Here is a 16,571-nt window from a genome sequence, read left to right on the forward strand (position 1 = left end):
CGCAGGCTGTTCACGGAGACACCCTCCATGAACTGACATGGAACGAAACACCACTGCGACCTGCGTCCGCCCATCGGCTGAGGTCGGTGGTTAAGTGGTTATAGGGAATCATAAGGACTCGCTTACGTTGTGTGACTAAAATAGAACCTGTGGTGATGGGGATATGGAGGCTGCCATATTTGTTTCCTTTTAAACAATGCCAGATGCCTGGCGTGCACCTGAAACAAGCATGCATTTAATCTTTTCACATTTGTCATAGATCTGCATACTTGTTCAGGGTCTATGGCTTAAAGTATTAGAGGCAGAGGATCAGCAGCACAGCCAGGCAATGCACATTATTTAAAAGAAAATAAACATGTCAGCCTCCATATCTCTCTCACCTCAGGTTCCCTTTAAAGAGGGACCAAGAAATGAACTTCATCCCAATCAGTAGCTGATACCCCCTTTCCCACGAGCAATATTTTCCTTTTCTCAAAGGGATCATCAGGGGGCTCTGTACGGCTAATATTGTGGTGAAACCCCTCCCACAGTGTGATGTCAGGACCATGGTCCTGACAGTTTCCTGTCTGTGAACCTCGTATTGTAGGAAATAGCTGTTTCCAACGGCCAAAAAAGCAAGCAGCATCTCCTTCCACAGACACCACCTGCCAGCAGTAAAAATGTCACCATGTGATAAATGTCAGAATGTAAATCAGGGAGAGGAAAGATCTTACAATGGGCAAACACTGACTAAATCATTTATACATAATTTAAAAAATTAAGCACTTTTTTATTACATTATTTTTACTGGAGTTCCTCTTTACATTCTGAAATGTATCACTGGTGGTGACGTCTTTAGTCCTGTCAGGTGATCTCTGCTGAATGTTCGTTATTGAGAGTTCTATGCACAGAGGGAGATACTGCAACGAGGATCACAAAGAGGAAACTGTCAGCCATGGCCCTGACATCACACTGTGGGAGGGGTTTCTCCATAAGATCAGCCGCACAGATGTCCCAGAAGATCTATTCGAGAAAAGGTACAGGTGGCCATACATTGATCGACTATCCGATTCAATAATTATTACTGAATTGGATAAAAAAAATTGGTGCCAAGTGCATGCCAGGCCGCCGTGGTCGATTGAATGCGACAAAACCCCCAGCGGCTGTCCCTCTGTCATATGTGTGCCCCCCAGGATGAAATTGACCGGGAATCTTCCTGTGGTGTATGGGCAGCTGACAGATCTCTCTCTAAACAGAATCGATCAGAGAGAGATTTGTCTCTTGGTCAAATCTGCCCATCATTGCTAGATGTATGGTTACCTTAAAGAGGAACTCCAGTGAAAATAATGTAATAAAGTGCTTCGTTTTACAATAATTATGTATAAATGATTTAGTCAGTGTTTGCCCATTGTAAAATCTTTCCTCTCCCAGATACACATTCTGAAATGTATCACATGGGGACATTTTTACTGCTGGCAGGTGATGTCAGTGGAAGTAGCTGCTGCTTGCTTCTTTGGCAGTTGGAAACAGCTGTAAACAGCTATTTCCCACAATGCAACAAGATTCACAGACAGGAAACTGCCAGAATCACGGTCCTCACAGTTTCCTGTGAGAGGGGTTTCACCACAATATCAGCCATACAGAGCCCCTAAGGATCAGTTTGTGAAAAGGAAAAGATTTCTCATGGGAAAGGGGGTATCAGCTACTGATTGGGATGAAGTTCAATTCTTGGTTACAGTTCCTCTTAATGTAAAGAGAGATATTTATGTGCAGTTATCCCTTAACAGGCTGGAGTAGGTTTCTGCTTTATCAGTGGTTCTTGCAGAATCCTTCTTACTCAGCATGTAGCGATGGAGATTAGCGCCGTGCCTCTGGACACACCCACCCCTGACAGCACATGCAGCGTGCGCACATCACAGGGACTGGACACATCTGTTTTATAAGCTATAGAATAAAGGAACTCGGTGATGGTTATTATTAATTACAGTGAACATAATTCTACACGTTTCCCACTCGTTAAATCCCCCGAGAGGGCACGGCCGCTAAGCATCGCGTTTTATGCGGTTGGCGACTTTTACAATGGTGTTGCTCCCTGTCATTAATGTCACAAAAATAAAAAGAAATAAGTGGTTCTTTGTGCTTTATGGGAATTGCTGTGCATGTCTGCTGTGCCTTGTCCTGAAGGCGGACTGCACAATGCAAGGATATACTTATATCTCCAGCCACACGACGACGCTACATAACACATGACTCTGTACTCTGTAATGTGCTGCAGAGGATGTCAGTGCTATATAAACACAATAATAATATGGTAGGACATTAGACTAGGACAGGATTAGACTGAGCTACTCTGTAATGTGCTGCAGAGGATGTCAGTGCTATATAAATACATAATAATATGTTAGGACATTAGACTTGGGCCTCAATTCACTAAGCTTATCTCCTGTCTTTAATAACTCTTCTAGAGTTATCACCATGGCGATAAGGCATGTAGTATTCAGGAAACATTTTACCTTAGGCAAACCTAAAGTTAACTCTTCTGTCTTTAAGTTAACTCTTCAATCCTTAAAATAACTCCAGAGTTAAAGACAGGCTGTTTATTAACTGCATGTGAAAAAAACTACAGAGGAGGTAACTTAACTACAGAGGAGGTAAAATAACTACAGAGGAGGTAACTTAACTACAGAGGAGGTAAATTAACTAAAGAAGAGGTAACTTAAGGAATGAAGAGATAAGATAACTCTCTCTTATGTGGAGGTACGTTTTCTCTTGCCTTATCTCCAGCATGATCTTAGTGAATTGAGGCCGTACGACTAGTATAGGATTAGCCTGTAAGCTCCTCTGAGGACAGTCAGTGACATGACTCTGTACTTTGTAAAGTGCTGCAGAGGAGGTTAGTGCTATATAAATACATAAAGAGAAGCAGTCAGCCATACTATGTCAGAAAAAAAAAAAAACCCGCATATATAAGTAGATAAATACTTGCTCTACTTACATAGCATATGTATTGCACTGTCCACATTTTGATTGAAAGGAATACTATCGATTCACATATTTTTTTCAATCGACACAGGACTTGTTTGGGAAGTGCTGGTAAGTACTGGTGTATACATTTTAGTAGCAACTTCTTTGTTTACTGTTATCAAAATACATTCAAACTTTACTGATGCCAAAACTGACGGCTGACTGAGCCATGAGGAGAGGGGAAATTCCCCTCACACTTGATAAGTTAACTCTACATGTAGCTCTGTGTGTGACAGAGAGAGACAGGACACAGGAGCTACAGCTGTTGGGAGCTCTGTTTCTGACTGAAGTGTCTGAAGAGAGCAGAGGAAATGTAACGAATTGTCACAGGTTTTCATACTGTTTTTGCTTTCAGAGTGTGATATGTTTGATATTTGCTTTCTGTAGTCTGATATGCAACTCTGGCTGTGCATTGAAGCAGACACCCCTTCTGCAGTTGATTTGTCCCAATATAGCTAAATCCTACCCTCAATAAATTAGTTTTTGTCTCTGATATTTAACATGAAAAAGTAGGAAAATGTTTACACAGTTACTTAGACATTATTTGTACATTGTCATTTTAGAACACTTGGGTATCGATAGTATTCCTTTAATGATTTTTCTACAGTAACAAAACAGAAAATCCTTCTTAGCATTTCCTATTTTTAACTGTGGCTATTTTAAAGCCAATCCTGATGTAATTTCCTCCCTTACTCTCCTCTGCCTGACTGTATATGCATTGCCCGCCCGCCCTTCACTATAGAAAGTGCATTGTCTCAGCATGAGAAATATTGGCCAATCAGAGAGGAACAGAGGTGTGGGAGGGGAAAACAGGAGGGAAACAGGCTTCAGCCAATCAGGCAGCATTAGTTAAGTCTGAGCGGAAAGTAGAGAAGCAAAAAAGGACAACCCAGCATGCCCTGCAACTTCCTTTTTGTGAACCAAATAAGAGTCAGGTAAACTGGGGAATGATCATTTATCAACAAGAAAAGTAATAGTGATTTAACCTCTGAGGACAGTTATGCCTGGTACACACCATACAATTTTTCCTTCAGGTAAATTGGGTGAATACATAATTCCCGATCGTTTTTCTGACCGATTTTGTATAGAAGTGATCGGAAAAGCGATCAGAAAAACTAGCTAAAAACAGATCGGACCAGTTGGAAATGATCAATTCTACCCATCTACCGGAAGAGAAATGGTATGGTGTGTACCAGGTTTTAGGGACATGACTATGTGCTCTGTAAAGTGCTGTAGAAGATGTCAGTGAAATATAAAATACAAATCCGCAGCAATAATCGTACCTTATCTATCCTATGGATGATTGTTCAGCAGATTGTACCATTAATGGGCACCTTTCATACAGACATCAAACTGGCAACCAAATCATCACTGAGGGCCCTTTTACACTAGCTGTGATCCGCTTCAAAAAGTGGATCGCAGCCATTTTGCTGATTGCGAGAGCACTGCGATTTACATGTAAGAAGAGGTGTTCATTACCCACTAGTACGCATTGATTTTTTTGCAAACTCAATCACCCACTTGGGCTATTCTTGTCGCAATAACGCTCAGTTCCCGATAGCTACGGCACAACTGGCGGCCAGTGGAAATTGCTGCTTGTATGATCGCGGGCGGAAGCGCAAGCTGCAATTTAAAAAGGCCTGTGCACACTGAAGCTAAGCGCAATGTGATTTTTAAACTGCATATTTTTGTGGCGTTTTTGCTTGCGTTTTTCAATGCGCTTGCGTTTTTCTTGTGATTGGCTAAAAGTACTTCAACAGGAAGTTGCAAGGTTTCCTGGGATTTGACCTTTAAAAAAAAAGCAATGAAGTTTTTGTATGCCATTTTTTTTTTAAACGCAGAGCTCAAAAAGTGCTGCAGTCACTGCGATTTTCTAAAATCGCATCACTGTGTAAAGTTCAGTTCATCTCAATTTTCATAGTTTTTAAAAAGGCTTTGCAATTGTATAAAACGCATGCGATGGTAACGTAGCGCAGCCGGTAAGTACAGGCCTATACGGATGTCCCGACTTCCTGTTTGCCCTTACCTCCGCTCTTTCATCAGAAGGATATCCTTCCTCTGTCCAGCCAACTGCAAAACGCTGCAAGATCCCAAATGGCAACACTATATCCTCCAGAGCTCAGACCAAGCTACATCTACAGTTCTGTAACCTATCCACAGACCAAAGCAGGGGGCGGGGAGTCCCCCAAACAGGTCCGTCCAATGAGAAACGACCCCCCCCCCTGTGGTGATACCAGCAAAACCTGTATGGAAATGGGTGTGCTACCACATTGTGTGTACATCAGATGCTAATTGTATGAATGGGTACAAATAGTATGCAGATTGACAATGAGCCAATCAAACACTCCAGGCTCATTGTGTGAGTGCTAAAACAAATCCAGACCATTATCATCCCTCCCATGGAGTTCTCACCCACAGGGGATCTGCTTCACACACTCCGCATTCTTATTTGGCTAAATTTCTTCTTTACAGCACTCAAAGGAGACCTGAAGTGAGAGGGATATGGAGGCTGACATTTTTTTCCTTTTAAACAATGCAGTATGCCTGGCTGTCCTGATTCTCTGCCTCTAATACCTTTAGCCATAGACCCTGAACCAGTATGCAGATCCGCTGTTTAAAGAGGACCTGAACTCTTGCACAGGACAGAAGGAAAACAGAGAAATGCACCCTGTATGTAATTAGAGAGTTTAGCCTGTTTAGTCTAATTCCCCCTCATCTGTGTCTAATCACAAGTTGTAATTTGATCTCTCCCCGTGTCACCTGACTGCCATGGCAGATAAACTCATTTGAAAGCACAGGATGGTAACAATAGGTCTGCTTCCATGAGTGCAGGAAGTAGACACACTGCAGGTTTATTGCAGGATTTGTATCAGCTGTAACAAATACAAATCTTTTTCTTTATAGGTTATTATGCGGTTGCGTATCTTAAAGCAGAGAGGAAGTTCTGAGTTCAGTAGCGCAATCGCCAATGTTTTTAAGTAGCTTTTTGTAAATGATTTCATGAGCCTTTTCCAGCACTTTTGGAAGCGATTTTAAAAAGTTTAAGCTTTTGCCACTGATTGTGTAGTGATTTGCGATTAGCGATTTTAACTCTGATTGGTCTTTTCAATGTTTATTTTATTTTTTATTTTTTTTTTACAGTTTACAGTAATTTTCGCTATGTGTAGCAATTTATGCGCGGTTTGCCAGCGCTTCAATTCTGTACATTGAAGAGCAAACGCTCCCAAAAAGCTGCATGTTCTGCGATTACAATTTTGCTAATCACAATCGCTACCGTGGAATTTGTTCCATTTCTTAACATTGGTAGAGCGTTTAGGGAAATCGCTAGCTATTTAACTACTTGTCGACTGCTCCACTCCAATTGGCGTGAGCAGTGCGGCAGCCTCAGGACCGCTCCCTGTCCATTGGCGTGAATGGCCTTCCTATGGGGCTAGCAGGAGATCGCGCACAGGCATCTCCTGCGTGGTGGGCGGAGCTCCGCTCTGCCTTCAGTCTCCCAGTGGCGATCGCCGCTCGGAGACTGTTAGATGGTGAAACCGCCGTCTAATAAGTCTGTACAGCGCTGTGATCTGCAGCAGCACTGTAGTGGGGACAGCCGTGTGACATGGCTGTCCTCTCCAGAGTGTCGGCGCTGATCCGCTGTCATAGGCAGAGATCACAGTGATTGACCAGCGGGGGGAGGAAGGGAGGGGGGGAATCACTTGTGTGCTATGTTGTGCAGCCCTGCAGCTTGTCCTTAAAGCTGCAGTGGCCCAATTAACAAAAAATGGCCTGGTCACTAGGGGGTTAACACCGCACTCCTCAAGAGGTTAAAGTGCTTCCTAAACGCTCAAAAAAAAAAAAAAAAAAAAAAAAAAAAAAGCCCTTTAACAAAAAAAAAATTTTTTTGTTACAGCTGATCCAAATCCTAAAATAAATCTGCAGTGTGTCTACTTCCTGCTTTCATGGAAGCAGACATATTGTTAACATCCCGTGCTTTCCAATGAGCTTATCTGCCATCTCTGCCATGGCAGTCATGTGACACAGGGATATATTAAATTACAACTTGTGATAAGACACAGATGAGGTAATTAAACAGGCTAAACTCTCTAAATACATACAGGGTGCATTTCTCTCTGTTTTCCTTCTTTCCTGTGCAAGAGTTCAGGTCCACTTTAACTCAACTTTGACCGGATTTGCATCATTCTTGTTTCAGGGCTGCGATTAAACTTCAACTAGTGATGTATGGGGAGATCGACCATGAGAGATCTGTATCAGAGATAACAGAGAGATCTGCTGCCTGCCCATATACTGCAGGAAAAAATCCAGATAGATTTCTACACTAAATCTATCAGGCCCCTTTCACACTGGGAAGATTTCATTGCGATGCGTTACTTTTTTTACCGCAGGATAGCGCTAAAGCAAAGAAAACTTTGGGGCCTTGCATTCCTACCGCAGTGTGATGCGATGGAAGTATTGAATTTACTGCAACGACAGCAGCGAGTTGTCGGTGACGTTCGGTGACCGGAAGTCATGTAAGTCTATGGCGCCGCAGATATTTTAAACTGTTTGCCTCTTGCATTGGTGTTGTGCGGAAGCGTATTTTGACAACACGCTTCTGTGCACTTCCTATTTCCGCCACAGGAAGTGAGCACTAGAGAGGCTAACTTCCTGTTTGGCTTGCAACCACAAGTGAGATTACTGCATTGCTGCTGTTTTTGACATTGCGATGCGAAAAATGGTCGCATGTATCGATCAGGCATGCTGGAAAAACTGACATGCTCTATTGGGTGCAGAGCGGTTTACCCATAGCTCCCAACTGTCCCTCTTTTGGAATTACAGTCCCTCTTTGGGAGCCCTGTCCCTCTTTCCTCCTCATTTGTCCCTCTTTCAGGACTTTGTCCCTCTTTATATGTAAATATATATATTGCTCTACTAAAAAAATGTGTTTGACTATAAACTTTATTCCCAACCTTTAAATTGATACATTACTAATTTTAAAATGTTCATATGAAGGACAATGAACAGGATAGAAAGGACCAGTGTGGCTTGAATTATAAAACATATTTTTCTTATGAAATCTATATGGTATGCGCGACTAGGGGTGTGACGGGGGCGTGATTAGGGGTGTGGCAGGGGCGTGGCTTAAGTGTCCCACTTTTTCACCTCAAAATGTTGGGAGGTATAGGTTTACCTGTCCAGTGTCTGCCACTGTGTTCGGACTACTCTTCTGGATTTGCACACCAGGTGGTTGCCGTCACATGGCACACGTCACACACAGGGCTGGGGAGTCTGTATAAAAATCATCCGACTCTTCAGTTTATGATGCCACCGACTCCAAGTACTCCAAATTGCTCCGGGCTCCTCGACTCCAACTCCGACTCCACAGCCATTGTCAAACACCTACCCCCTGTGTTATGATGCTGGTAGCCATGTGGGGCGCAAATCCAAAAGAGAAGTGCAGGCACAGTAACGGAAGTACAACTCCGGAGAGGGAGTGTTCATTTAAATGGGGGGGGGGGGGGGGTCGGGACTGTGAGGCGAGGCGACATCATGAGGCCGATTGCCAAAATATTTCATGCTAAAATTGGTCAGGATCAGCCTGCGGTTTATGGAAGCCAACAGATCTCTTCTGTGATAAGATTCGATCAGAGAGGGATCAGTCTATTGGTTGATCGGCCCCCAAAATCACTAGCTGTATGGGTACCTTTAACCACTTAAGTACCAGCAGTCTCTGTCCCCTTAAAGAGAACCAGAGACGAAGTACCCTCATGTATTTACCATATATATCAGTGGGAACATTAGAGAAAACACCTACCCTGCTCTCTGTTTCATTCTGCACTGCACAGCCTGCTTGTTATCAGCCCTGATAAAATATCCGACTGAGCATTCAGTCTGGCTTTGCTCAGGAATAATTATAGCTGAGTCTGTCTTCTCTCATGTCTTTTCAAGCCCAAGCCTGCCCCCTGCTGGCCCTGCTTAGGAATCATTATAGTGGAGTCATTATAGTAAAGCCAGACTGAATGCTCAGTCGGGTATTTTATCAGGGCTGATAACAAGTAGGCTGAGCAGTGAAGGATGAAACAGAGAGCAGGGAAGGTGTTTTCTCTAATGTTCCCACTGATATATATGGTAAAATACATGAGGGTGCTTAGTCTCTGGTTCACTTTAAGGACCAGAGACCGCTGGTACCAGAAACAGTGGAATACCAACGAATCGCCATACATAACCACCACAACCACGCGACCCGCAAGAGCGACGAGTAAGCGTGGCGGCGGCGAGTTGAAATCTACGCCCGGGCAGCAACAACAGTATCAAAACAGGGCACAGATTTCAACTACCCGTCACTGTTTACCTGTTTCTCACATAGCTCCACCTGATTTCAGATCAGATTTAAGGTCCGTACACACGCCGGACTGGAGGCAACGACTGGTCCGTCGTCACCTCCCGCTGGATGGGCGTTCAAGCGTCAGTGCGGCGTGTGTACAGTCTGTCTGCAGACTGATACGGCTGTTTCTGAGCGATCCACCGGGCGGATTGCTCAGAAACAGCTGTATCAGTCTGCCGACAGACTGTACACACGCCGGACTGTCTGTTGAAAACACGCCCAGCAGGAGGTGACGACGGACCGGTTTCCTGCAGTCCGGCGTGTGTACGGACCTTAAAGAGACTCCGTAACAAAAATTGCATCCTGTTTTTTATCATCCTACAAGTTCCAAAAGCTATTCTAATGTGTTCTGGCTTACTGCAGCACGTTCTACTACCACCATCTCTGTAATAAATCAACTTATCTCTCTCTTGTCAGACTTGTCAGCCTGTGCCTGGAAGGCTGCCAAGTTCTTCAGTGTTGTGGTTCTGTGATGCATCTCCCCCCTCCAGGCCCTTCTCTGCACACTGCCTGTGTATTATTTAGATTAGGGTAACTTCTCTCTTCTCTCTTATCGTTTACATGCTGGATAAATCCTCCTCTGAGCTGGCTGGGCTTTCACATACTGAGGAATTACATACAGACAGAGCTGTCTGCACTCTGCAGGAAGAAACAGCCTGACACTTCAGTGGAAGATAGCTGCAGGGGGAAAGAAACACACAAATGATCTCTTGAGATTCAAAAGGAAGGGTGTATACAGCCTGCTTGTGTATGAATGTATTTTCTATGTGTGGACATACTGTACATCAACCTACTTCCTGTTTTGGTGGCCATTTTGTTTGTTTATAAACAAACTTTTTAAAACTGTTTTTAACCACTTTTAATGCGGCGAGGAGCGGCGAAATTGTGACAGAGGGTAATAGGAGATGTCCCCTAACGCACTGGTATGTTTACTTTTGTGCGATTTTAACAATACAGATTCTCTTTAACACAGCAGGCACTGCTAGTTCTTTACTGGAATACAAAGGGAGCCATTGGGAGCATACGGCTTCTCCCAAGGGACCCACCTACAATCCCATTACTTACAGGACAGCCTCTTCCAATCAATAGCCCATATGTAATTCACTTTTTCTCCTGAGTTTTCACCTAGGAGATACATTTTTCATCTTCTATTTCAAATCACTTTTTGTCACTTTGCAATTGAAAAAGCACAAAAAAGTACTATCAAAATTATTTTCAGTGTTTGCTTGCTTGCTAGTGGTTTTAACCACTTGAGGACCACAGGTTTACAACCCCTAGTGACCAGGCGATTTTACACAAATCAGCACACTGCAGCTTTAAAGAGAATCTGTACTCTAAAATTCTTACAATAAAAAAAACATACCATTCTATTCATTATGTTCTCCTGGGCCCCTCTGTGCTGTTTCTGCCACTCCCTGCTGCAATCCTGGCTTGTAATTGCCAGTTTTAGGCAGTGATTACAAACAGAAGACATGGCATGTGATAGGCTGAGAGGAGCTCAGTCTGTGACTCATACAGAGCCTGCAGGGGCGTGGAGAGGGCGTATATAGCTTCTATCCTATCACAGCAGAGCAGCACATTCCTGCCTGAGCCGACAAAGCTGACAAAGGAAAGAAGATTAGATTATATAACAGAGATAATACAGCCACTGTGCAACTAGGAAAGGCTGCAGTAAGACAAACCACATTAGAACAGGTATAGGAACTTATAGGATAGAAGAAATAAGGCTGAAAATTTTGTTACAGAGTTTCTAACATAATATTGCTTGGTCATACAACTTACCAAACAAATGAATCTTACCCCTCCTTTTCTTGTCACTAGGAGGCCTTTCTTTTGGTGGTCTCTGATCACTGCTGTGACAAGTGTTTTTTGTTTTTTAAATCATCTTAGCTTCCCTTCCCTTCCCCCCTAAATTTGCCCTGGGTGGCGATCCATCCACTTCCTCTCCTCTCATAGGCATCAGCCTATTAGGGGGCTTAGATTGTGAGCCACTCAGAGGGACAGCTATGTGTCCCTTGCATAGCAATGCGCTGGATCGCAGCTCTGTACAGATGTAAACAAAGGTATTTTTTTATTTTTATTTTTTGCGATCGCGGGCTGGCAAGCTGATCATGGAGCTCCGCTCCGTATCTCTGCAGGGAATGATAGCGCATGCACATTCCCTGCTAATCCCCGGCCACCGCTCGACACCGACCGGCGTTAGGCGGTCCTGGGGCTGCCAACCTTCCGCCGCCAAGTCGGCGTTCGGGAAGGGGTTAAAAGGAATTTTACTGACAAGTTTGAAAATATCACCTAGAAGATAATTCTGGAGAAAAAGTGAATTACATAGGGGCCAATGTTTGACCAACAAAGGTGGCCATAAATGTATTAATTTTTCCCATCAATATCCAGCCGATTCGATCACTCCGATCTAATCTGCCAGAAATTGATGCAGCAGTCAACTCGACTGATCAATTTTCAGCTGATGGCTATGGACGAATACATCGCTCAGCACCAGCAGATCAATAGCCCATAGTGTTGCAGTGGATCAAACAGGCCAATTCAAAAAGATCATACAATGAATTTCTGATTGACATAATGTGGTCCAAATGGTAAAACGATTGATACTCCCCTATTGGGGAATAATCAATAACCGTATTGCACCAATTTACGATTTATGTGACGCTCTCTGTAAAGCGATTGGCGCTATGTCAATGTGTGAAACCGATAATAGCTGAAAGGATGTTATTTATACTGGGTGGGTCTGTGCCAGAGACAGGAAATTAATAATATGCTACAGTAGACAGAAGGCAAACAGTCAGCCTGACAATAATCTATTACAGCAACTTGTATCATAAAAAAAAAAAAAAAAAAAAAAAAAATTAAGTAAGCGGACCTGAACTCAGAACTTCCTCTCTGCTTTGAAAGATAAGCAACAACATAATAACCTTTAAAGAAAACATTTGTTACAGCTGGTACAAATCCTGCAATAAATTTGCTGTGTGTCTACTTTCTGCTTTCATGGGTTAACATCCTATGTTTACAAATTAGCTGCTCTGCCATGGCAGCCAGCTGACACAGCTGAGAGATCAAGGGGGGGGGGGGGGGAATTAGACAGGCCAGGCTAAACTGTCTAAATACATGCAGGATGCATTTCTCTCTGGTTTACTTCTGTCTTGTGGAAGAGCTCAAGTCCACTTTAGGAATGTTTAACCACTTCAGCCTTCAGTCATTTTCACTTTATGCATCCGAGCAATGTTCACCTCCCATTCATTAGCCTATAACTTTATCACTACTTATAACAATGAACTGATCTATATCTTGTTTTTTCCGCCACCAATTAGGCTTTCTTTGGGTGGTACATTTTGCTAAAAGCCACTTTACTGTAAATGCATTTTAACAGGAAGAATAAGAAATTTTTTTTTTCAGTTTTCAGCCATTATAGTTCTAAAATAATACATGCCTCCATAATTAAAACTCACGTATTGTATTTGCCCATTTGTCCCGGTTATTACACCGTTTAAATTATGTCCCTATCATGACAATATTTTATTTGGAAATAAAGGTGCATTTTTTCCGTTTTGCATCCATCACTATTTACAAGTTAACAAAAAAAAAAAAAAAAAAAAAAAAAAGAAATATTTCATCTTTACATTGATATTTAAAAAGTTTAGACCCCTAGGTAAATATTTACATTTTTTTTTATAGTATTTTTTTATTTTTATTTTATTTATTTATTTTTTTTATAGTAAACATTTTATTTGGGTATTTTGGGGAGGGTGGGATGTAAATAGTATTTGCTTGGGGTAAATATATGTGCATTTTTATTTTTTATTTTTTTTTTACATTTAGTTGTAGTTTTACTTTTTGGCCACAAGATGGCAACCATGAGTTTGTTTACATGACATCACTCTAAGCGTAACATAGGCTTAGAGGGACGCATGGGGACGCAAGAAGCCAGAAAAAGCGAAGCTTCCGAGAGAAGCTGTCGCTTTTACTGCGGGGGAGAGGAATCAGTGATCGGGCACTATAGCCCGATTCATTGATTCCTGGACTAACGATCCGCTGACGGGAGCACGAGTGCACGCGCGCGAGCGGCTGCGGGAGCGTGCGGACGCGCACATGGCTAGCTACTACGTCCAGGAGGCAAAAGTGGTTAAGGATACCCGAGGTGACGTGACATGATGAGAGATGTGTATGTAAAGTGCCTAGCACACTAATAACTTTGCTGTGTTGCTTTTTTCTTTTTCTTTCTGAAATGTTTAAAAATCAGGTATGCAAGTGACGGTTTCTGTCTGAGTCAGGACTGGGTCAGACTACAGCGTGACCCTCACTGATAAGGAAATACAGCCATAAAACACTTTCGTGGCAGAAAATGGCTTCTATTAGCAGAAAAGAGATAAAGGGGGTCAACAGTTTATAGATTTTAGCTCTGGCATAATTCAATGTCTGTATCACTGAGCAGAAAAAATTAAACAGTAAAAACTTAAAGGACTTACGAGGCCAACTGAGCAAAAAAAGTTAATTACCTGCATCGTCACTTAAGGCACGGAGGACGCTGTCCGTGCCCTCCGTGCCGGTCCGCCTGCTCATTAACCCCCCGGACCGGCTCCCGACCCTACGGCCCAGGTCGGGCTCTCCTGCCTCTCCAAAAATGGCCGCTTCCTCTGGCCGCGGCTGCGCAGTCTGCATGGCCGCGAGTGCGGTTGCACAGCTCTAGGGCCAACCCCGCCCCCCCCCCCCCCCCGATCCACACTACGTAGCGGACGGCGTCCTCCGTGCCTAACACGACGATGCAGGTAATTAACTTTTTTTGCTCAGTTGGCCTCGTAAGTCCTTTAAAAAGTAGATTTAAATATAAAATAAATCTGTGGGATATCTAAAAAAGTAATTTCTAGAAGAAAATGGATAGATGCAATTGTTTATCACACAAGTTAATTTTCACCTCAGGTGTCCTTCAAAGTGGAAGTGTATAGTGGAAGTGCTGGTGGGGACGCAATATTGCGCCCGGGAGCCGCCGGTGTTAAAACTACACCGCATCAGGCTTGGGGAATCACATGTGTGGTGTAATTTTAACCTTCGGTGGTCCCAACGCAGATAAAGAAAATGTACATTGCCTGGCTGTCCTGATCCTGTGCCTCCAATACTGTTTAGCCATAGACCCTGAACAAGTATGAATATCAGATGTTTCTGACTGAAGTCTGACTGGATTAGCTGCATGCTTGTTCGAGGTGTGTGATTTAGACACTACTGCAGCCAAAGAGATCAGCAGAAAAGCCAGGCAACTGATATTGTTTAATGGGAAATAAATATGGCAGTCTCCATATCCCTCTCAGTTGAGCTGTCCTTGAAAGTAAAAAAAAACGGGGTTTCTTGCAATCCCCTGCAACCCTCCAGGCAGTGGCGACCTGCTCAAAGCTAGCCAGCCACGCGCCTCCCCAACGTGTCCCCGTGCACGGCATTGCTCTACACATGCGCAGTACAGAAAAACGTTACTGCACATGCGCAGGACACTCCGGCTAACAGGAGCATAATCACACATGCGCAGCAGCCTGCAACTGGCTACGACCAGCCATTTTTTAGGGGGGGTCGCCACTGCTTGCTGGAGGGTCACAGAGGAATACAGCAGGCACAGGAGGACTGCAGGGAGCTGCAAGAAGCCCCAGGTAAATTGCACTGTTTTTTCTGATTTAAGTAACCCTTTAAACTCCCTTTGATGTGCAGCTGCAGTCCGGGCCTCCTGTGTGCACCTGAAGCCGGTCACTGATCCTGGAAGACAGCAGGCTGCCCAGGAGAACACATGTAGATTAAGTGGATTACGGCGGACGGGGATTGGCCGCCTGATGACTGCGCTCACCTTTATCCCAGACGGTGTGTTTGTGTGATGTCAGCGCTGGAGGGGGCGGGGCTACTCCATCCTGCAGCTCACCAAGAAGTCTCCCTCTTCCCCACATCTGACATCCCTGCAAAGCCAGAAACACGTCATTGTTTATAGGAGGAGAGCTGACATGTCATCACTCTGTACTACATGGGTTATTCTATTATAGCTTATAATTATATTCCTGTACATGAGGGCTGGACACACACAGAGGAAGCTCTACTCCATAATACAGACATCAATTCATCCAGTGTGTCTATTAAGGGACAACTCCAGACTGACCAGACAAATGAGTTCATGCTCAATTCTGATTGGCCCAAATTCAAGCATTACGTTGGCACATGAAATGGCATTATTAGCATCACATTGAATATCTGTGCATCTAGAACTAAGGATCAATTACACAGTGAAGCATGGGGAGGGGTTGAATTAAAGAGAAACTCCGACCAAAAATTTAACTTTATCCCAATCAGTAGCTGATACCCTCTTATACATGAGCAATCTTTTCTTTTTCACAAACAGACCATCAGGAGGCGCTGTATGACTGATATTGTGGTGAAACCCCTCCCACAAGTAAACCCTCCCACAAGAAAAGTTCGAACTTTTGTCAGTTTCCTGTCTGTGAACCTTGTTGCATTGTGGGAAATCGCTGTTTCCAACTGCCAAAAACCATGCAGCAGCTACATCACCTGCCAAAAATAAAATGTTCACTGGAGTTCCTCTTTAAAGCTAAATACATACTTGTCCTGCAGTCTTCCCTCCAGGCAGGTGATCGCTCAGCCTCCGTCACAGAATGGGCCCTGTTTTTTTTTTCTTCAAAATTGCCGCTGAGGCTCTGACTATGCCCATCTTTATTGCTGCGTCCTGCCTAACAGCCACAGACTAAAATAACTGGCGGCTGCCAAGCTGGGGGCGGGCTGTGGCCATGCAGGTGGAGATTCCCTAAGAGCTTCATTAGGCCCCGTTCACACTGCACGTGTTTCCAGCCGCGTTTTGGAAACGCGTGCAGGTGGCCGACACGCACGACATCAGACAGAGCATAAAGTGCACTGTCTGATGTTCACACTGCATGCGTTCCGGACCTGTGCGGTCCGGGAACGCATGCTGCACGCAATTTTTGTAAAAACGCATTCACTTTTCAGTGATGGGATCAGCCACGCAACGCACACAAACGCGGATGGCGTGCGTTTGTACGCATTGCGTTCCGCACGCATGGCCATCCGCGTTTGTGATGTGAACGGGGCCTAAGGCTTTGGAAACATGGTTAGGATTGCACTGCTGAGGAAAGGGGCAGAGTATCACCTATGATCCAAAAACACCAAAACAGGTGAGGATTTAACCCCG

At 43.9% G+C, this 16,571-nt stretch overlaps 1 protein-coding gene across 1 annotated transcript in view; it reads right to left on the reverse strand.

The window, feature by feature from the left end:
• Nucleotides 1–16,571, reverse strand: part of CTIF (cap binding complex dependent translation initiation factor) — a 258,156-nt gene that overhangs the window by 188,103 nt on the left and 53,482 nt on the right. Inside the window, exon 2 of the mRNA XM_068271884.1 lies at nt 15,207–15,312. The gene's annotated coding sequence lies outside the window, so the exon portion shown is untranslated. The remainder of the gene's footprint in view (nt 1–15,206; nt 15,313–16,571) is intronic.

This window comes from Hyperolius riggenbachi, chromosome 1 (assembly GCF_040937935.1).
Source record: "Hyperolius riggenbachi isolate aHypRig1 chromosome 1, aHypRig1.pri, whole genome shotgun sequence".
In the NCBI taxonomy this organism is placed as follows: Eukaryota; Metazoa; Chordata; class Amphibia; order Anura; family Hyperoliidae; genus Hyperolius; species Hyperolius riggenbachi.